At 39.2% G+C, this 23000-nt stretch overlaps 1 protein-coding gene and 1 pseudogene across 2 annotated transcripts in view; one reads left to right on the plus strand and one right to left on the minus strand.

Moving 5' to 3' along the window:
• Positions 1 to 23000, minus strand: part of KIAA2012 (KIAA2012 ortholog) — a 145245-nt gene that overhangs the window by 9618 nt on the left and 112627 nt on the right. The gene's annotated exons all lie outside the window — the stretch shown is intronic.
• On the plus strand, positions 13105 to 14596 carry LOC148127928 (uncharacterized; annotated as a pseudogene).

The raw sequence follows: 23000 nt of genomic DNA on the forward strand, positions 1-23000 counted from the left end.
TTTTAGAAAATCAAATATTATTTCTCTTTTAGAACAATTATTTCCAGCATTCAAATTGATGCCTTCCAATGCCAAATCCTGTCCGCTCCCCAATTCCAAATTAGTGTTCTTCCAAATTTATTCCTTTTAAAATGTTAAAAGTTTAAGCTCTTTACATTTTCCATTTCTTCTTCTATCTTCCAAGTCACCACTAACTCAATTCCTTAGGCTTCTCTGTTATAGTCCTTTTGGGGTAGGTAAAAGATAATATGAATTATTTTCACCCTTCTCCAAACATCATTCCCAAACTCCGCTCCAGCATTGTGCTTAGATGTTCTGCTGTCCCAACTCTGTAGCGGCCATCTTGGTTGATCTCTCCGTCGTGGTGTAGAGAGCATGCTCAAGAGTTTTCATGGGGGAGTTGCATTCTCTCCCAGAACCTCACTGAGCGCCTCTCCTTTGCTTTGCTGCCCCTACAAAGTGGCTATTGGCTCCGTGCAGAGCCCACAAATGGTGAGAAGCCAGCACAGGAACAGAGACCTCAGTTTACTGTTTCTGGTCTTGTCGTGACGTCAGCTGGAAGTCGATCTTTATTATGTTTATTCCAAGGGCCTTTAAATACCCCTTCCCACATACACTGTGATGACCTGGGGCGTGGCACAAAGGCAACACAGTCGCATAAGTAAGAGTCCCTTTAGTACCTCCAACTTTGCCCCCAATGTCCAGGTTACCTTTGGGTGGAGAAAAAACTCTCCCAAGAACAGCCTTTAAGTGGAGGAAATTCAGTCCAAAAACAAAGTACATGCAAACTGTAAATAAAAATCCACACAAACCACGCTGCAGTAATTAACTTGACAGGGCAGGAGAAGGAATTGCAGACTTGAAAGGCCACCAAAACACACAGTTGGGAAGATGCCGGGAACCCAGATAAGCCTCAACAATACCAGATAATTCACGATTTGCTCTCAACAGTTTGCTGTGCGCAACTTCCCTTTTTAAACACTGTGCTCCCAGCTGCAGCTAATTAAGGGAATCAGGGACCTTTCCTCCCCCGTAAGCCACACAACTCAGGTTGCTCCCTTCTCCGTTCCTGGATCTTCCTCCGAATTCCCTCTCCCTTCCTCTACCTCACCCTTGCTCTACCTCTCCCCTGCTCTGCTCAGCCAGGCTTTGCCCTTCTCCAGTTTCTTCCACAGACAACGGATCCACACTCCCACTCCATTTCAGCTGCTTGACCTCCCTCTCCAAATCAGATTCCAACAGGGGCACGACATACACACAGAAATTCTGTATAATACATGAGATTGAAAGATGATTGGTCAAAGGTCACCCAATAGGACTTATCCAGGGGTGGTATTCTACCAGTTCGGCCTGATTTGGCCGAACCAGTAGCTCCGAGGATCATCTGTGAGTGAACTAGTTTGCTCCAGTGATCAGCTGCTGGGCCTGCCCACACGCCCATTCTGACCTTTATTTCCTGGTTTTCAAGCTCAGCTGCTTTGTGCGGCACAGTAGATTGCTGCGTGTCAGCTGTTTAACACACAGGGAGTGCAGGATTGCAGGAGAAGGTCAGTAGCAAACCCTCTGTGTGTGTGCAAAGCACGCACTCACCAAACTGGTTGTTAGACCAGTTGAATCACACCCCTGGACCTCCCTGATTGAACTCAAATCACCCTATTTTAATCATATACTGTAACCTGACAATTTTCTGGTTGTGCCCAGGCCTTTTAGAGTGCTTCCATGTACCTATCTGGTTATCTACCATGGAGACGATGATCTCCCAAAACACATTGGATATTAGCAAAAAGGTTAGATGTAGAGAAGTGTTAGACGAACAGGGAAAACTAAAAATGAATCAGGAATTAAAAGAGCAGGGTATATTCACTGATTGGTATCCATATTTACAATTACAAAACAGATATAAAAAAGATATGGAAGAGTATGGAATCTACACTGAATTGCAACAATTAGATAAAATGTTAACAGACCCAGAAGAGAAATTTATAGCAAAAATGTATAATTACCGATTAAAAGTTGCCTTAGAAGAGGAGGTAGTAAAAGGATGCATAATAGCATGGGTAAAATTTTGGGACATAATATACTGTAGATTTATAATATAGATTTAATATAGATATAGCAGATTGGGAAAGAATATGGAACAAAAATTATTCATTAACAAGATCAGCAGCCTATAAAGAAAATATGTACAAGATTTTTTAACGATGGCATTTGCCACCAATGACATTAGCTAAAATGTACCCCAATATGAATCCTATATACTGGAAATGCAAACGAAAACATGGTACCTTCTATCATATGTAGTAGTTATACCCAGTAGCCCAAAAATACTGGAGGAAAATTAGGATTTGGATACAAGAGATAATTGAAGAACAAATAGAATTTAAACTGGAATTGTTTCTGTTGGGGATAATTAAGGGGAAGTATAGAAAGAAAATTAGATACATTCTATTACATATTCTGATAGCATTGATAATATATGCACAATGTTGGAAACAAAATAATATACCCTCCGAGGAATTAATTATCCAAAAAAATCTAGATTGTGCTGAAATGAATAAATTGAGCTTAAAATTAAAAGAGAAAGAAGAGTCAGAGTATTATGAAACTTGGTATAATTGGTATTGTTGAGTAACAGAAACAAAGATAAAAAGAAATAAGAAAGTTACAGATAACAATATATAAATGTATGTAGATATATAAATGTAGATATTTATATGAGATTGGTTTGTGTAATGATTTATAATAATGAGATTAGTTTGTATACCAATGTATATAATAATGATGACACAGTACTGTTAAAATTAAGATTTATATTTTTTTTTAAAGTTTTTATTTTTTACAACAAACAAACATACAAACAAGACATAAAAACATAAAACCATCTTTCAATTATATACGTACAGTGTGTCAGTTGATTACAATCTTTTGTGCTATCCTTTTTTTGCCATTACTCACAAGTTGTATAAATTTTCATCTTGTCAATCAAACATGTGCTTATGTATTTATCAATCATTAATCATTCATTTGACTAAACTATTTTTCCATCATTTTATGCGAGATATTCTAAATTTCATTATAGTTTAATCTTATACATTCATCCAATGGTTATATATTTTATATTGTATTCTATATCAATCTATTAACTTTTTATTGTAAAGCTTCCTAATCTATTTCTTTACCATGTCTTTTTATCTAACCATTGATAAAATAAATCCCATATCATATAAAATTGTTTATCTTCTTGTTCTCTGATTTCAAATGTCAATTTACTCATTTCAGCACAGTCCATGATTTTCTTAATAATTTCCTCCTGCATAGGTATTTTTTCACTTTTCCAATTCTTAGCAAATACAATTCTAGCTGCTGTTAAAACATTTACAATCAAATATTTAAATTTTTTGCTGTATATTTCCGGTATAATTCCCAATAAAAATATCTCAGGTTTAAAGTCTATATGTTGTTTTATCATTTTTTCCACCATGTGTGGATTATCGTCCAGTATCTTTTTGCATCCGAGCATGTCCACCACATATGGTAATATGCAACAGGTATCTGATGACATTTCCAACATCCGATTTATTCTTGAACATTCTCACAATTCTTGTCGGGGGTAAGTGCCACCTGTAAAACATCTTATACAAATTTTCTTTATATGCAGTTGACATTGTCATTTTATAATTTTGAGACCACAATTTTTGCGATTTATCTAAGTCAATCCCATATCCAAAATTATTCCCCCAAGCAATCATCGTTTCTTTAACTTGTTCTTCCTCTAATTTAAACTCCAGCAAATGTCCATAAAGTTTTTTAATTACTTTTTCATCAGTACCTGTCAAAATTTTATCTAAGTCAGTCAACTTATCATAGATACATTCTGTTTTAATATCTTTATCAAATCTAGATTGTATTTGCAAATATGAAAACCAATTCATTTTTACACCTTGTTCTTCCAACGCTTGCATAGATTTCAGTTCACCCTTTTCATTCAATATCTCACCATATCTAACTGTTTGTTCCTTTTTATATATTATTGGATAAGAAAAAGCTTCAATAGTAGATAACCATAGTGGAATTTTTAAATAATATTGCTTTTTTATCTTCTCCCAGTTTAAAAACGATGCTTCTCGAATATAATGTCTTCTAAAATACCCCTGCATTTTAGTTCCCTTATACCAGAGGAAGGCATGCCACCCTAACAGCAAGTCATGTCCTTCTAAATTCAAAAGTCTAGTATTCCTTAATGTTATCCAGTCCTTTACTCACATCAAACTCGTCGCCTGGTAATATAATTCCCAATTGGGCAAAGCGAATCCTCCTCTTATTCTTGCATCTTGTAACAGTTTAAGTTTTATTCTCACTTTCTTCCCCTGCCAAATGTATTTTAGCACTATTTTATTTAGATCTTCAAAAAATTCTTTTCCTAATCTAATTGGAATTGTCTGGAATAAATATAAGATTCTAGGCAATACATTCATTTTAATTGTAGATATTCTCCCAATCAATGATAATTGTAAATTTTCCCATTTTATCAAATCTGTTGCAATCTGTTGTTTGAGTTTAAGATAATTGTGCTCCTTGAGTGTGCTACATCTTGATGTTAAATGTATCCCTAAATACTTAACCATATTTGTGACCTGGATCCCCCAAATTACCTTCAATTCTTTCTTTCGTCTTGCTAATATGTTCTTTGTTAAAATCTTTGTTTTATCTTTTTATTTTCAAACCTGCTACTTTCCCATACTCTTCTATCTTTTCTATTAGCTTAGGTGCTGACTCCAGTGGATCCTCTAATATGAATACCAGGTCATCTGCAAAGATTTGCAATTTGTACTCTTCTTTTTTAATTTTCATTCCTTTTATTTCTTTTTCTTCTCTGATGTTCCTATTCAGCACTTCCAGTGTTAACACAAACAGAGGCAACAATGGACAGCCTTGTCTAGTCCCTTTTCTTATATCTATAAAGTCTGTTAACTCTCCATTTATCATAACCTTTGCAATTTGTTTACAATATATCGTTTCTATGGCTTGGGTAAATTTTTTACTGAAGCCCATTTGTTCCAATTGTAATAGTATAAAACTCCAACTCACATTGTCAAGGTGCATCTAAAAACATCAAAGCCATTTGTTTTTCAGGATGTGCCTCATAGTATTCCAGCCTGTCTAAAATTTCTCATATTGTCTTTAATTTGTCTCCATTTTGATCAGAGTGAATAACATTATTTAAGTATTTTTTCAGTCTTTCTGCCAGAATTGAAACAAAGATTTTATAATCTGAGTTTAATAGGGATATAGATCTATAATTTTTAACTTGCTGTGGGTCTGTGTCCTCCTTCAGTACAAGTATAATATATGCTTCTGACCATGTTTGGGGTTTTCTCTTCCTTGACATAACTTCATTCATAACTTTTAATAAGTGAAGATTCAACGTTTCCTGAAATGTCTTGTAAAATTCTGCTGGCAGTCCATCCGGACCTGGTGCTTTCCCAATATTTTGCTTTTTTAAAGCTTCTGTTAATTCCATCATTGTTATGTTACCTTCTAACATTATTTCAATATCTTTAGGTATCTGGGGCAGATTTGCTTCCTGTAGGTATTGTTAAATTCTTTCTTCCTGGACGTTCTCTTGATGGTACAATTTTCCATGATAATCTTGAATAATTTTTTTCTTCTCCACATTTTCATAGCATAGATGTCCTTGTTCATATATTAATTGATTTATCCTTCTTGAGTCTCTTTCCTTTCTCAGTTTATAAGCTAACCATCTGCCTGGTTTATTTGCATCTTGAAAGTAGTTCTGTTTTGCATTTTTAATTTTTTGGGCTATTTTTCCATTAGCCCCATTTTATGTTTAGTTATGCCCATTTTAATTTTAATGTCTCTTTTTTTTGTGGAAATTTCTGTAATTCTTTTTCCAGCCTCTTGTAGTCATCTTCCAATGTTTTAAAAAGTTTTTTTTTCTGTTTTCTGTTTTTTTTTCTTGTGTAATCCATTATCAAACCTCTTGTATAAGCCTTCATTGTGTCCCAGAGGTTCTGTAGTGATGTATCCTCTTTTGTGTTTTCTTTAAAGAAGAAAGTCAATTCTCTCTCAATTTTCTCTTTGAAATCTTTTTCCTTTAATATCGTATTGTTTAGAGTCCACCTAGATCTCCTTTTTTGTCTTTTCCATGCAACTGTTATTGGATTATGATCTGTTCAGGTACTTGTTTCTATTTCAATGTCTTGTATGTTAGAGAGCGATTTTGTTGACATATCTATTCTGGACCATGATGCATGTCTATTTGAATAAAAAGTATATTGTTTATTTTCTGCATTTCTCTCTATGCATCTTTTAGGTTTATCTCATCTACCATTCGAAAGAAGGATTTTGGCAATGTCTTTCTAGTTTCTTTGCTGTTTTCTGTGTTTTATAATCCAATTTGTCATTAATTATTTCATTAAGATCTCCCATCAGACAAATATTAGCATAGTCCAGTTCAATTATTTTCATATGTAATTTCCTGTAAAAATCTTCTTAATTATCATTCGGAGCATAGATTGCTATTAAAAGTGTCTATAGATTATTGTCCATTATCTCCACCATCACAATCCTTCCATCATCATCTGTATCTATTTTTTCCTCTGGGCTTGTATCTCTAATGTATAACACCACTCCTCTCTTTTTACATTGTGTCAACGCTGTAAATAATTTCCCTAATATTTGTTGTTTCAATATATGTTTGTGTTGTTTTAATATGTACTTCTTGTAAGCAGATTATATCAACTTTTAATTTCTCTGGTTTATGGAATATTTTTCTTCTTTTAGTAACTGAGTTAAGTCCACTTATATTTATTGTAATCAGTTTTCTCTCATCCATTTTAGACTTTATAAGAAGGATTTGTTGCTCTAGTAGATCTTGGTTCTCGTTGCTCTTGGGTACACCACCTATGGCTCCTTCTTATTTTACAATTACTGCTATACATTCCTCTTGAAATTCAGTTAACGACTCCTCTTTTCTTGTGTCTTCCTCTTTTCCTCTGAAATATTCCAGATAGAATAACTCAGCTTTTTCAACTCTATCAATTCTGAGTCTTTGTTCCTGCCAGGTAAACATGCTGCCTGCAGTATTTGTGATTTAATTATTTTCTTAGTAAATCTGATATTAACTTCTCTTGGTAGTTTATTTCTCATCACATATCTTGTATAGACAAGGAAGACCTTGGATATTCTTTGGGCTGTTAAACGTATATGACCTGGACCGTTTATTGGACTGTGCTATTTCTTAAAGTAAACTTTAACTCAATTTAGTGTACCTGTGTGTGACTGGATAATTATTCATAGCTATTCTCATAAACGTTTCCATGTGCATATCCTTGTTACTCAAGGGTTATTCTGTACATATCATAACATTGGTTATGGGCCCAGAGAGATATTGAGAATCAGTGTGAATATACAGTTTCATATTCAGCCAGCTGATTGCGATTTATTGTGAAACTACCAATGGCACAAGAACAGTCAACCAGTATATCCCAGATAGCCCGGTTGGATGGAACAAACTATGTTTCCTGGTTTATGAAGTGCAGCCTACTTCTGCGTAAAGATGGATTATGGATTGTAGCTAATAGTCCACCGGATGTAACAGCTTAGGACCCATTGAATGATGAAGATAAAAAGAAAATAGCTGACTTTAACCAGGATAATGAAAAGGCTCTTAGTATAATTGGACTGACACTGAGTGATCAGCAGTTAGTCCATATTCATGGGGAAGAATCTGCTGCTAGGTGTTGGGACATTTTGAAGAAGATTTATGTTTGAGATAGTGTGGGTGCACACATACTCCTTACACGTAATCTGTTTAGAGCCTGTCTTATAAAAGGTGATGATATGTTATCTCATTTGGAGTTTATGAAAAGGACTTTACAAAGAGCTATAAGAAAAGGACCTGATTTTCTCAGAGTTGCATCAAGTTTACATCATTCTTTCTTCTTTGGATGAAACTTATGATGATTATGTGTCTTCACTGGAAGCTTTAAACAGAGATTAACTTACATTGACTGGCATAACTGGAAGACTTTTAGAAGAGTCAAGAAGAAGGCAAGATAGAAATCAATGCAGAGAAGGACAAACACAGGAAGAAAAACTGTCTTCAACTGCCTATATTGTTAGGAAATGTTTTTCTTGTGGGGCTAAAGGTCATATAGCCAGATACTGTAAAAAGGGTAAGAAACAGAATGCTATTAATATACAAAGAGCTTATAAAGATGTTAGTTTAGCCATATCAAGTACAACTACAACTGTAAACCATGATATATGGGTAGTTGACAGTGGAGCATTGCAGTGTATAACTAAAAATAAAGAGGTTTGTCAACGTGACAAAGAGTAAACAGCATGTATCATTAGCTAATGGATGGAAATTGAGAGCATCTGGAGAAGGTACTGCATATTGTTCATGTATTAATGAACGTTTACCGATGTTATATGTACCTAGACTGATATTTAACTTACTATCTTACTATCTTACTATCTGTAAGAGCAATGGTAAAAGCAGGATTTGTCATCTTTCAGGGAGATAAATGTTTAATTGAAAACAGGGTAAAAGCGTTACTGCAAGATTGGATGATGGTTAGTTTATTATACATGATGGGACATATAAATTTCAAACTGCTAAAGAAAACTGTTGAGTTATCTAATGGTATGAAATTAAAACCTTGTACAAAGTATTTAAATTCCAGTGCTTGCAATCAAGAAAAAAGCCTGCAAATAGGGTAAATGGATTCAAAACCAGTGAACCATTAGAGGTTGTTTTTACTGATATTATTGGACCTAAGAAACCTGGTTTAGGTGGAGCCTGTTATATATTAAGTATAATTGATCATTTTTCCAGATATGGTTTCTGTTATTTAATGAAAACGAAGAAAGAAACATAGCATTTTGTAAACTGGCTAAAATTTTCTGAAAGGAAAAAGAAACAGAAAGTTATTAGATTAGTAACAGATAATGGTACTGAATTTACCAATAGAAAATTTGAAGCCATGTTACAGAAAGCTGGCATTGAACATAAGCATTCTGCTCCTTATAGACCACAACATAACTCATATATTGAATGTAGAGGACAAACATTACAGGCTATGGCTAGAACTATGATTTCGGATTCTGGTTTATCAGAGGAACTTTGGGGTGAAGCAATAATGTGTGCTAACCATGTTTTGAATAACGTAGTGAATTCAATGACTGGTGAATTACCATTTACTCATTGGAATGGAAAAAAGCCAGATCTCAGTTATTTACATAATTTGGAACCCCAGCATGGGCTTATATTCCCACGCAACTAAAGTGAAAGGGACAACATAGAGCGAGAGAATTATATTTTGTAGGTTATGAAGCTAATCATAGATCATTTAGATTTTGGGAGCCAGGTACTACTAATGTATATTGCAGTGGAAGTGCTAAATTTCTGGAGCATGTTGGCTGGAGAAAGCTTGAACAGGAATATAATAAGGTACAGGATAGTGTTGTTGTTGAGACTCCATTGTTTACCGATAATCCTGATGATAATAATATTGATGATGAGATAGTGGAGGAATCCTCAATGGAGGAATCATCAATAGAAGAATGCTCTATGACTGTAGAAGACGAGGATTTGATATGGGAGGTAAAGGAAGAGGACATGCCAACAACATGTACTGAGTTGCCTAGGAGGTCAACTAGGGAGAGTCGTCCACCTGACAGATTTCAAGCAGGCATTGTATGTCAGATTAATACAGAACCTTCTAACTTCAATGAAATAAAACTGTATCCTACAAAGGATCAGGTAGCTTGGCAGGAAGCTATGAATAGGGAGTTAAAATTGTTAAAGGATTTAGAGGTATATGAGGATGTAAAGTTACCACCAGGTGAGCGTGCAATAGGTTGCAAATGGGTGTATAAGATAAAGACTGATATGGATGGGACTATTACCCATAAAGCAAGATTAGTTGCTCAAGGATTTGCTCAGTCAGATAAGGGCTATGATGGAGTGTTTGCACCTAGTCTGAGAGCAAATACATTGAGAACAGCATTAGTTTGGGCAGCTAAGAATAAATGTAAAATAAACCATGTTGAAACTGCATATCTACATGCACCTTTACAATATACCATCTATATGAAAAAGCCATTAGGTTTAAAGGATGACAGAAAAACTGATTATTGGAAAGTAAAGAAAAGTCTTTATGGTCTAAAGCAATCCAGTTATGAATGGAATAAATATATTGTAAAGGAATTAGTTTCAATAGGTTTTGAAGCTGGTATAGCTGATCCTTGTTTGTTCAGAAGAGAAAAAGATGGTTTAATTTCTCTGTTACTGTTATTTACGGATGACATAACAATTATAACTAAAACTGAACAAGAAGCAAATGATATTGTTTATAGATAACAGAAAAAGTTCAGGATTAGAAATTTAGGGGAAATTAAGCATTATTTGGGTCTTGATATAGTGAAAACAAATAAAGGTTTTAAAATTTCGCAAGCCAAGAAGATTAGCCACTTATTAAAATGCTATAACATGGAGCATTGTAAATCTGCTAAGACACCAATGAGTAAGGAATTTACACATAGTGATATTAAAAGTCTTATGTTTGATAAGGAAATATATCAATCCTTAATTAGTAGTCTATCATATCTGGGTAATTGATCTAAACCAGATATATCTTACAGTGTAAACCAATTGGCTAGGTATAACGCTGAACCAAATGAAAGGCCTTGGCAAGCAGCTAAGCAAATAATTAGGTTTTTAAAACACACAATCCATTATTCATTATATTTAGAACCAAGTAATGAATTAGTGTTAACTGCATATGCTGATGCAAGTTTTGCTACTGATATAATGACTTGTAAGTCAACATCAGGTTTAGTGGTAATGTTGGGTAATGCTTTAATAGGATGGAAGTCTATTAGGCAACAACATATTAGTTTATCTACTATGGAAGTGGAATTCTCATGTTTATCATTATTGTGTACAGAATTGATATAAACAATTGTTGAAGGATATTGGAATTACTGTACGTGATCCATTTATTGTTTATGAAGACAATCAATCTGCAATTAGTATGGCTACTAATTTAGCTGTTAAAACAGGGTCTAAACATACTGATTTGAGATATTTGAACGTTAGACAGTGTGTTCAAAATAAATTGATTCAGTTAGAATACTGCATGACTGAACATAATATTGAAGATCATTTCACGAAAGCTCAAGGTGCAATTAAGCATAAAGCGTGTTGTGAGAATTATAGTTTAAAGATGTAATGTATTATATGTTGACCTACCCAAAGGGGAGAATGTTAGGAATCTGTCCATCAATTAGTTGGGCTGGCAATATATAAACCAACAATGTATTTTTGTAGCTTTAAGACAAAATCACTGTATTGATTTATACTATATTCTGATTATATTGCAAATTACCATAAGAGGGAGCTAGAGATCATAGCTTGCTCTCTCTGACATTCTGTCTCTCTGACATTCTGTTGCTATCTAAGGTTCTCTGTTGTATTTATGCTGTGCATATACTTTGATATTTTTGTTTACTGTAAACGACAAGGCAACCGGTAAGAAGACTTTGTAATTGGATATTCTTTGGACTTTTAAATGTATATGACCTGGACCGTTTATTGGACTGTGCTATTTCTTAAAGTAAACTTTAACTCAATTTAGTGTATCTGTGTGTGACTGGATAATTATTCATAACTATTCTCATAAACATTTCCATGTGCATATCCTTGTTACTCAAGGGTTATTCTGTACATATCATAACAAAACTGACACACTTTCTTTCCAGCTTTCTTCCATTCCAGAGTTGTCCCAGGTTCAGCAGCTTTAATGGCTGCCTCTCCACTGTGTGAAAAAAGGCTTCTCCTGGATCTACCAGGGACTTTGCAATGTCCCTGGGATCGACAGGATGTGCCCTTCTCAGTCACCATCTCTATGGGACAGTTTAAGTCCGGTGGGACTTTCCTGCAACGGAGATATCAGTGGCAATCTTGGAGCTTCAAGATCGCACACTGTACCGCCATGATGCCCGCTCCGCCCCCCAGATTTATATGTTTTTAAAGTTGGAAAGTAACAATAAAAATTATTTTTAAAAATAGAGTGCTTCCACGTGATGACGTTTCAAAACCAGTTTTCATAACATTGCTATAGTATTGAGAACTGTGGCATTTTTTGGCTTATAGTGAACTGGAAACACTGTGTTTTCCCCAAAATAAGACCTATCCTGAAAATAAGCCCTAGTTTTACACGTGCACCTAATATTAGCCTTACCCCAATATAAGCCCTACTTAAGAGCCTGTGTAGCTGGCCGACCATCCATTCTGTCTGGTTGTTTGGAGTGCCAACATGAGATGAGGTGAGACAGTTGTGGGGGTGGTGGAGCTGCCCCATGTGCCCCGCTTCGGCTTACCACAAGGCCCCCTGCAGCCAGGCCATCCACACCCTGACAACTGCCTTGTGGCAGCACCAGCAGCCATATCCATCAGGAGCCCACATGGTTGCCAGCCCACTTCTTCTGTTTTTTTATTTTAATTATTTATTTATTTTGATTTGTCAATCGCTGTCAGCCTTCAAGATCTACTATTGCTTTGCATCTTTCGGCTGCCATAAGTAACGGGGGAGGAGAGGGGATAAGTTGGGAAGCGAGCTGGAGGTGGTATAAAGTAGCATTGTATAAAATGAGGAGGGGGGAGAGTGCATTCTTGCTTAGGTTTCTATTTCTTGCTTAGCTTTCTCTTCTCTGCACAGCTGCAAACGTTTATCAAAGTATGCCAAGGTCAATGGACAGAAACTTCATCACCACCTGAAGATGTCCACATAATGATATTCACAACTTTTAATTGGAAGAACCATTTGAACTATTGGGGGTGGGAACATTTCCATCACTTTGTATATGTGATTTATGTGCCTATTTCCTCAGATTCAGAATTCTCTTGTTGCTACCACTTCATTTCCAGTAAAAGATAGCTTTTCTCTAATTAAAAGAGTCTAACTATTTCTTTCTTGGATTTTGAATGGAGCACGAGCTGACATTATTCTGAATCTCAACTTACCAGCCCACCCGGAGAGATAATACAATTTCTTCCGAGGGGGTCTGAACATCATGTCAACTCCAGCTAGCTACCAAGAAGACCTGGGTGCCATTGGAGGGCAAGATTCCTTGCTGCTAGAGGAAGCACGGGAAGCTGAATTGCTAGCAGAGCTCAACCTTGGGGAAAAATCAGCTGTGAAACCCAAATGGTCATTGGGAGTCAGCTGGAAGGATCCGGAGGAGCCCCCCCCCAGGACTCACCACTACCCGTCAGCGTGGAAGAGAGAAGCCATGGCAAGAGAGGAAAAGAAAAGACTTTTTACTGAACCAGGCCAGGCACTTCATCAATGAGGCCCTTGGAGAACCTCACACTGCACAAAGGTATGAGAGAGCGGAGGGGGAAGCAGCCCCAGCCAGAAGAAGCAGAGCAGCCACCCCCATAAATCAACCTGGACCAGCGCAACAGCCAGGAGCAGCCCCGGGGCCCCCAGCGGGAGGTGTAATTCCTAGAAGACGTAGAGCTCCAAAGTAGCCTCTGTTGGAAGTAAAATATGGGGGGGACCCCAATGAGTTGGGATTTTTCCTAGCACAAGTTTGGAGCTATATGGAAGAATACAGAGGGGATTTTCCCTCAGAAGCAGCCAAAGGTAGATGTGTTACCAGGGCTCTGGAGGGACTAGCTGCAAAGTGGATGGTGACTTTGCATAATGATAATGCTCCCCAGCTGTTGAATTATGACCTGTTCATGACTGCGCTCCAGGCAAGGTTTGAGGACCCACTGGCAGAGCGTAAGGCCAGTATTAGGATGAAGACCATAAATCAGGGGCAGAGATCAGTGGCTGACTACACCCAGGAATTTAGAGAGCTGGCGTGTCATATTCAAGGCTGGTCCCAGGGAGCCCTGATAGAAGCATTTAAAGATGGGTTAAATGAAGATGTATACCAGAGCTGTATTGCCAGAAGAGACCCAAATGATTTGCAGATGTGGTACTTGCTGGCAGCAGAGGTGGAAATTGGCCTAACCCGAAACAGACGCCGGGGGGGCTCTGGTTGGAGCAAGCCCTCCCCCCACATCCTCAAGAAGCCCTCAAGCCCCAAAAGGGAGGGATGGCAGCAAGATCCCAAACCACTGCCTGCTTCCGATGTGGGAAGGAAGGTCATCGAGCTGCAGACTGCCGGGCCAAGTTGGAACCAAAGGGGGCGCCAAGAGGAGGGAACAAGCCTGAAAAAACCCCAGTGAAACCTCACGAGATGGTGCTAAAGATGAGGGAGGTTGTAGAGGTCACCCCTCCGAAAGGAGAGAAGCTGGGACCTCCGACCTCCTCTGAAGAGAGTGAATCTGATTTGGAAGACGACTCCCTGGTAAGTCCAAACAAGGGCCCTATGTCCATTCCAGTGAAATTAAGGGTACCCACATTGGGGGCTGAAGGGGAAATGCTAGCCTTGCTAGACTCTGGGTGCACGAGGTGTGTAATCAACACGGGAGTAGCAGAGAAAATGGGCTTAAGACTAAAAAATTTAAAAACGCCCATAGCCTTTTGCCAACTGGATTGATCAGTGGCGGGGGGCAGCCCTGCACGCTTCATAATGGAACCCATAGAAATGACCATGGGGAGGCATAGAGAGACTCTGTGTTTTATTGTGGCCCCTGGGAGGGAACAGCCGCTAATACTGGGATTACCCTGGCTCTGGAAATGGAACCCCCACGTCAACTGGAGGAAAGGGTCATTGGGCATATGTACCGACCAGCGGCTGGAAGGGGAGGAGCGATCTCAGCCAAAACTTCAGAATCCTATTGAGTTAGCCTCCACGGGTACCGAGGAGCTGAAAGGGGAGGAGAAAATTCCAGAGGAATATTGGGACTTAAAAGAAGTATTCAGTGAGAAGGCCTCGGATGAGCTTTCCCCTCATCATTCAACAGATTGTAGTATTGAAATTTTATCCGGGGTGAAACTTCTGAAACCGAAGCTATACTCGATGAGACCACGGGAATTAGAAGAGCTGCGGTCGTTTATTGATAAAAATTTGGAACGTGGGTTCATTCAACCCACTAGACCCCGGGTAGCGGCCCCAGTATTGTTCCGTGAAAAGAAAGATGGCTTCTTGCGCTTGGTGGTGGATTATAGAAACCTGAACGCTATTTCCGTGGAAAATGTGTACCCCTCCCTCTGATGAAGGACATGCTGGCCTACCTGGCCAAGGGAAAAATTTTTATGAAGCTCGACCTGAGAGAAGCGTACTACTGAGTCCGAATTAAGGAAGGGGATGAATGAAAAACCACTTTTAACTGCACGATAGGTTGTTTCCAATTCAACGTTCTCCCATTTGGCCTACAGGGGGCCCCAGCGGTATTCATGCAGATCATCAATCAGGTGTTACATGAACATTTATACAAGGGGGGTTTGGTTTACCTTGATGACATCCTTATCTACACGGAGACTTGGGATGAACATGTGAAACTAGTGCGGTCAGTTCTAGAGAAACTCCGAGCCGCTAAGTTGTATGCTAAATTGTCGAATGTGAGTTCCATTAGGAGAAAATTGGCTATTTGGGGTATCGCATCTCACATGAGGGCATAGAAATGGATCCAGGGAAGGTGCGTGCCATGTTGGAATGCCCCCCCCCCACGCACCAGAAAACAACTTCAAAGTTTCTTGGGATTCGCCAATTTTTACCGACAATTTATCCCGGCTTTTGCAAAGATAGCACTGCCTATCACCAACCTCTTAAAATCTAAAGGGGAGGCGAAACCAAAGCCTAGTAAACTGTTGGAGTGGTCCATGGAATGTCAAGCGGCCTTTGAAAAGCTGAAATGACTGTTTGCTGCTGAACCAGTGCTAAAGCACCTGGACGGATGCTCCTTTCGTGATCCAAGCCAATGCGAGTGATGTGGCAGTTGGAGCGGTGTTACTACAAATCAATGAGAAAGGGATTTTACAACCCTGTGCATATACCTCCCGTAAATTATCTGAAACCGAAAGAAGGTGGGCAGTCTGGGAAAAAGAAACTTTTGCAGTCCGTTGGGCCCTACAGACTTGGAGACATTTCTTGGAAGGAGCAAAACACCCGTTTGAGGTGTGGACTGATCATAAGAACTTGGAGGCTTTAAAGACACCTCAGAAGCTGTCCCCCAAACAAGTTCGCTGGGCCCAGTACTTTAAGCGCTTTAATTTTTTATTGAAGTACATTCCGGGGGGAAGAACTTCATGGCGGATGCTCTATCTAGACTACCTCAGTATAATAGTGCTCACCAGGAAGTAATACGGCCAATTGTCCCAACCAAACAGCTAGCAGCTCCAGTAGTTACTAGAGCCCAAAAGAAGAAACAGGAAATGGATCTAACGAACAGCTTGACTACACAATTAAAAGAGGCTCTAAAACTTGATGATTGGTTCCTGGCTCATTCGAATAACTGGACAGTTAGAGATGGATTGGCCTGGGTGGGAACCAAGTTGTACGTGCCAGAGAAACTGAGGAACCAAATATTACAACAAGCTCATGATTCTAAAGCAGCTGGCCACTTTGGTTTTGTCAAAACATTACACTTGGTTAAGCGGCAATTCTGGTGGCCCACTTTGAAGAAGGACATTGAAACTTATGTGGCTAGCTGTTCTATTTGTGCATCAGCCAAGAGACCTCCTGGTAAGCCAAAATGTTGTTACAACATTGGTTGTTACAAAATGTAGGTAGACCAATGGCTCCGTGGAAGGAAATCTCTATGGACTTTATAGGGAAATTACCCGAAAGCGGGGGAAACACAGTTATTTGTGTGGTAACCGATTTGTTTTCCAAACAAGTACATTTCATACCTTGTTCCAAGATTCCTTCTGCAAAAACATTGGCTAAACTATTTATTTTGCATATCTATAGATTACATGGCGTTCCTGAGCGTATAATCTCTGACAGGGGGTTTCAATTTACCTCGAACTTTTGGAGGGAGTTCCTGAAGTTAATAGGCTCTGCCCAGGGCTTAAGCTCCGCCCACCACCCCCAAACCAATGGGGCCTGTGAGAGAACTAACACAGTGTTGGAGCAATACCTTAGACGTTACATAAATTATCAGCAGGATAATTGGGCTGACCTATTGCCATTTGCCGAAGTGGCATGTAACAATTCTGTACATAGCAGTACTGGATTTACCCCATTCAAGGTGGCATCGGGACAAGATTTTGTACCCATACCTGAACTTCCTCGTGAGAGGCCTAACATCCAGTCATTAGATGAATGGATAACTCAACTCCAGCTTAATTGGCCAGTCACTCGTAAAGCATTAGATGAGGCACATCAAGCTCATAAGTTTGCAGACAAAAAGAGAACTCCACAGAAACCATATCAAGTGGGCGACAAAGTTTTCTTGTCTGCCAGATATCTACAAACCACTCAAAAGTCAAAGAAACTTGGTCCTAAGTATGTTAGTCCTTTCATGATTGAACGGATTGTAAACCCTGTGACGGTCCAACTGAAATTACCGAAAACTTTTCAGCGAATTCACCCGGTCTTCCATGTTAGTTTGTTAAAACCTGAACATACTTCCGATTTAAGACCAACCCAGACTGATCCTCCTATACCATTGCTGATTGAGGGCAAACAACATTTTGAAGTTAAAGAAATTCTGGACTCTCGCAAATGGAGGTGTCGGCTCCAATATTTAGTTGCTTGGAAACACTTCCCTTCTTCCCAAGCTGAGTGGGTCAATGAAAAAGATGTTAGAGCCCCTAAGCTGATCAAAGCCTTTCGTACCAAGTATCCTGATAAACCCTAGAAATGTATCCATTTTGTTTACCTGATTATTAATTAGTATCTTTTATATTTCTCTCTCTTATAGGACTAACGTCTTTTTTCTAGGAGGGCCGAATGTCAGCCTTCAAGATCTTCTACTATTGCTTTGCATCTTTCGGCTGCCATAAGTAATGGGGGGAGGAGGGGGGACAAGTTGGGAAGTGAGCTGGAGGTGGTATAAAGTAGCATTGTATAAAATGAGGAGGGGGGAGAGTGCATTCTTGCTTAGGTTTCTATTTCTTGCTTAGCTTTCTCTTCTCTGCACAGCTGCAAACGTTTATCAAAGTATGCCAAGGTCAATGGACAGAAACTTCATCACCACCTGAAGATGTCCACATAATGATATTCACAACTTTTAATTGGAAGAACCATTTGAACTATTGGAGGTGGGAACATTTCCATCACTTTGTATATGTGATTTACGCACCTATTTTCTCAGATTCAGAATTCTCTCGTTGCTACCACTTCATTTCCAGTAAAAGATACCTTTTCTCTAATTAAAAGAGTGTCAGCCTTCAAGATCTTCTGCTACTGCTTTGCATCTTTTGGCTGCCATAAAGCAACGGGGGGGGGGGAGGAGGGGGGAATTGTCTGGGAAGAGAGCTGGAGGTTTTATATTCTTGTATTGTATATATGGAGAATGGGGGGGAGAGTATAAATTCCTGCTTTAGGTTTCTATTTCTCGCTTGGCTTTCTTTTCTCTGCACAACTGCGAATCTTTATCAAAATATGCCAAGGTCAATGGACAAAGGCCTCATCAGCACTTGAAGATGTCCACATGATCATATCCAGAACTTTTAATTGGAAGAATCTTTTGAACTTTGGGGCGTGGGAACAATTCCATCACTTTGTATATGTGATCTGCGTGCCTAATTTCTCAGAGTCAGAATTTTACCTGAAGCTACCACTTCAATTTTCAGTAAAAGATTTCTTTCCTCTAATCTATGGAGTCTAAGTATTTCTTTCTTGGATTTTGAATGGAGCACAGACTGACAAAGAGCCTAAGTATTTCTTTCTTGGATTTTGAATGGAGCACCAACTGACAATCGCTTACAAGATAACAGGTATAAGTATATACATAGTTATGAATACATGAAATGGGTACATATAAGAAAAATAAAAGAAACAATAGGAGAGGGACGGTAGGCACGTTGGTGCGCTTATGCACGCCCTCTACAGACCTCTTAGGAATGGGGTGAAGTCAACAGTAGACAGTCTAAGGTTAAAGTTTTTGGGGTTTGGGGAAGAAACCACGGAGTCAGGTGGAGTATTCCAGACATTGACCACTCTGTTGCTGAAGTCGTATTTCCTGCAATCAAGTTTGGTGCAGTTAACCTTGAGTTTGTACCTATTGTGTGCTCTTGTGTTGTTATGGTTGAAGCTGAAGTATTCATTGATAGGTAGGACGTTGCAATGTATGATTTTATATACCATACTTAGATCAGACCAAAGACGGCGTAATTCAAGGTTTTCTAGGTCTAGAATTTCAAGTCTGGTGGCATAAGGTATTCTACAATGAGTAGAGGAGTGGAGAACTCTTCTTGTGAAATATTTCTGGACTTTCTCAACTGTGCTAATATCAGATACGTAATGTGGGTTCCAGACTGATGAGCTGTATTCGAGTATTGGTCTAGCAAATGTTTTGTATGCTCTAGTTAGTAGTGTGATATTACCAGAGAAACTCTTAATGCCTTTTTGGCTATGTAGTTACAGTGGGCTCTAGCACTTAGATCATTAGAGATGAGTATTCCAAGGTCCTTTACAGAGCTTGGATCATCAACAAGATCTTGACTATTCAGCTTGTATTTTATTTTCTGATACATTTTTTTGCCAATATGTAAGAGAGAGCATTTATTTGTTGAGATTTGAAGTTGCCATTTGTTGACCATTCTGATACATAGTCAAGATCTTTTTGAAGGGTAGCAGTATTGTCTGTGGTATTGAACAGCTTTACATCATCAGTGAAAAGAACACAGTTGCTCTTAATATGATCACAGAGGTCATTTACGTAGAGTATGAACAGAGTTGGTCCCAGAACAGAATTTGATAGGACACTCCCAATTTTGACCATTTGTTGTCTGTTTGACAGGAATGCTTCTATCCAGTTATGCAGTTGTCCAGAGATACCATAAGATTTTAGTTTTAGGAGTAGTGTGTCATGTACCACTGAATCAAAGGCTTTACAGAAGTCTATGTAGATTGCGTCTATTGCTTTGCCCTGATCAAATTGTGTAGTCCATATGTTTTTGCAGTGTAAGAGTTGCAGATTACAGGATAGTTTTTTCCTGAAACCAAATTGTTTATTGGAGAGTAGGTTGTTTGTCTCTAAGTGGAGGATAATGGATTGGTTAATAATTGATTCCATGACTTTACAGGTGACACAGCATAAGGAGATTGGTCTGTAATTTTCAACTAGGCTGGGGTCTCCCTTTTTGAAGATGGGGATGACCGTGGCTTGTGACCATAGGTTAGGCAAGAAGCTGGTCCTAAAAGATTTTTCCAAGAATATGCTTAGAGGTTCTGCTATGGCAGTGGATAGCTTTTTTAAGAAGTAGGCACATATTCCATCCGGTCCAATAGATAGAGATGGTTTTAGATTGTGTAGTGCTTTTTCAACATTGTCTTCTGTAAAATCGATATGTATTAGATCATTGTAGTTGCTCATGGCTGCAACGGTGCCATGGCCACGAGGTGAGGCAGATGTCAGGGCCTGGCTGCAAGGGCCCTGAGGTAAGCAGGTGTGGGGCACATGGGGCTCCTGCACCCCTGCCTCACCTCATGGCCATGGCACCAGTGTGTTGCTGGGCCTCCTTCTCCGTTGTGACAGTGAGCAAGCAGAAGTGGGCTGGTGGCCACGTGGGCTCCTGCTGAACATGGCTGCTGGTCCTGCTGCCGACCATAGCTATGGCATAGCTGACCATAGACTATCATCAGACCGAATATCACCGAATATCATCAGACAAATCTCACTCTAGGACTACTGTACAGTTTTCCAACAACGAAGAACTATCATATGCAAGAAAAGGAGGAAGACTTGAAACAGTGCTCCCATAACAGACCTGAGTGGTAATGTTTAATACAACAAGCAAGCCTTAGCAAGACTGCTGCTATAATTTTTAATATTAGCTGGAGGTGCAATACCACATTATTTTCAACATGCTATTTTCTGTACAATTTTGTTTTCTGAAATGAACCTATGAAGCAATTGAAGAAGGCAAGTGCAAATCAGGGGTGGGATTCAAATTTCTTAACAACCGGTTCTGTGTGTGTGGCCTAATTTGTGGGGTGAGGCTTGGTGCTCATGTGACTGGCTGGGCGTGGCTTGTATGTAAATATAAATATTTATGAAAATATTGATTTTTTATTAAAAAGCAACTTTTAAACAATGGTTGCAATGGCTGGGAATTTCAGGAAGCTGCATATTCATTTATTATAATATGTATGCCACTTATTCATTGGACAGGCAATTTCACTTCACTTTTTTCTTAATTACTGCAAAAACATATTCCAGGGCTCTTTATTCTGTAAAGCCATGTAATGCAAACTTTATCTTTTGTGTGTGCCTTCAAGTCAATCCTGACAGCTTCCTAGAAACATTCCTGAAGTTTTCTTGGCAAGATTTCAGAAAGGATTTGCCACTGCCTTTTTCCTAGGGATAGTGAAACAGTGAGCGGCCCAAGGTCACCCAGCTGGCTTTGGGCCTAAGGTGGGACTAGGCACTAGGATAAGGTGGGATTACAATTCAGCCTCCTTGTTTCAACCCTGATGCCTTAACCACTACACCAAAATGGCTCCTAAGGAATGTATCTGGAGCTGAAAACAACAAGATCATTTTTTAATATGAAACAACCTGGGCATATGTTTATAAAATCTTCTTTACATTGGATTCCACAATCGGAAAGCCTCTCAACATCCATGGCAATGGTGAGGGGGGAAGGAAAAATAGAAGAAAAGAAACAAGATTTATATGACTCTCATATAGATATAAGATTACTTTAATAATGAACAGAAATAGTTTGTAATTTCTCAATTTATAAAACAAAATTTAATCCCAGATTCTATAGTTTTGTGCCTGTCACACAGATGAACAGGTGTCTAAGCACCAGGTTATAACAAACACGACCAGACAATATAACAGAGAGAAAACATTAAAGAAATAATGAGCCTTGGAATTCATGTATCAAGAGAACTCTTACATATGCTATCCTCTTTTATATCAATAATGCAGGATAGATGTTCTAAGAACAGACAATATAACTCAATTTAAAAAGAATACGAAATAAGAATAAAAAAATGAAACATAAACCTTGAGCAATATAACAAGCAAGCCATGCTACTGCTCCTAAGGTGAATATTCAACCTGTATATTTTATATAATAACCATTAATGCCTGTCGGAAACAGAAGGGCATCGTCAGCACGCTAACCCCGACAATGCTGTTCATGATCAGGCCCCAGTTGGAACCCAGAGGTGCAGAAGAAGCCATCGCCGGTGGGTGGGGGGAAGAAAGGATGCGAGGGAGAGTGGGCAGGTGAAACAGGGAAGGGAGCCTGGGAAGAGGGAGGGCAAGGATGGCTCTCTATGCCTGCATGGAGCGCCAGACCACGGCGGAGGAAAGGAGTCAGCGGGCTGCTTCGAGCACCAGCATCCCACCAAAACAAACTCTTCTCCTGCAAGCTGGTTCCAACCACACATGTCCTCATTCCCCTGCTTGGTTGATGCTTCTGGGGTGCGATGCTCCACCTATGTGGAATTTTTAGTCTTCGCCTTGGTCTTCTCCAGTGACCCACTCAGAGCAATGGTCAGGTCGTTTACCTGACCATCGCTAGAATCAGCAAAAACCATCACTCTGAGCGGGTCGCCAGGGAAGACCAAGGTGAAGGCTAAGAATTCCATGTATAAAAGCACACACACACACACACACACACACACACACACACACCAGCCTTCCCAAAGCACCTCCACTCCACGTACAGCGACGGCTGGGGCAGCAGGTGCTCCTGGCCCTGCTGCTTTAAGCACCTCCACATGCTTAAAGCAAGGCCCTGAGCACACACACACACACACCGCCCTAGCCCTCCCAAATCACCTCCGCTCTGCGTGCAGCGACAGCAAACCATCTCTCTGAGTGGGTCTCTGGGGAAGACCAAGGCAAAGGCTAAGAATTCCACGTATAAAAGCACACACAC

The sequence above is a fragment of the Pseudonaja textilis genome, chromosome 1 (genome assembly GCF_049901715.1).
Source record: "Pseudonaja textilis isolate UNSWEBS1 chromosome 1, rPseTex1.2, whole genome shotgun sequence".
Classification (NCBI taxonomy): Eukaryota; Metazoa; Chordata; class Lepidosauria; order Squamata; family Elapidae; genus Pseudonaja; species Pseudonaja textilis.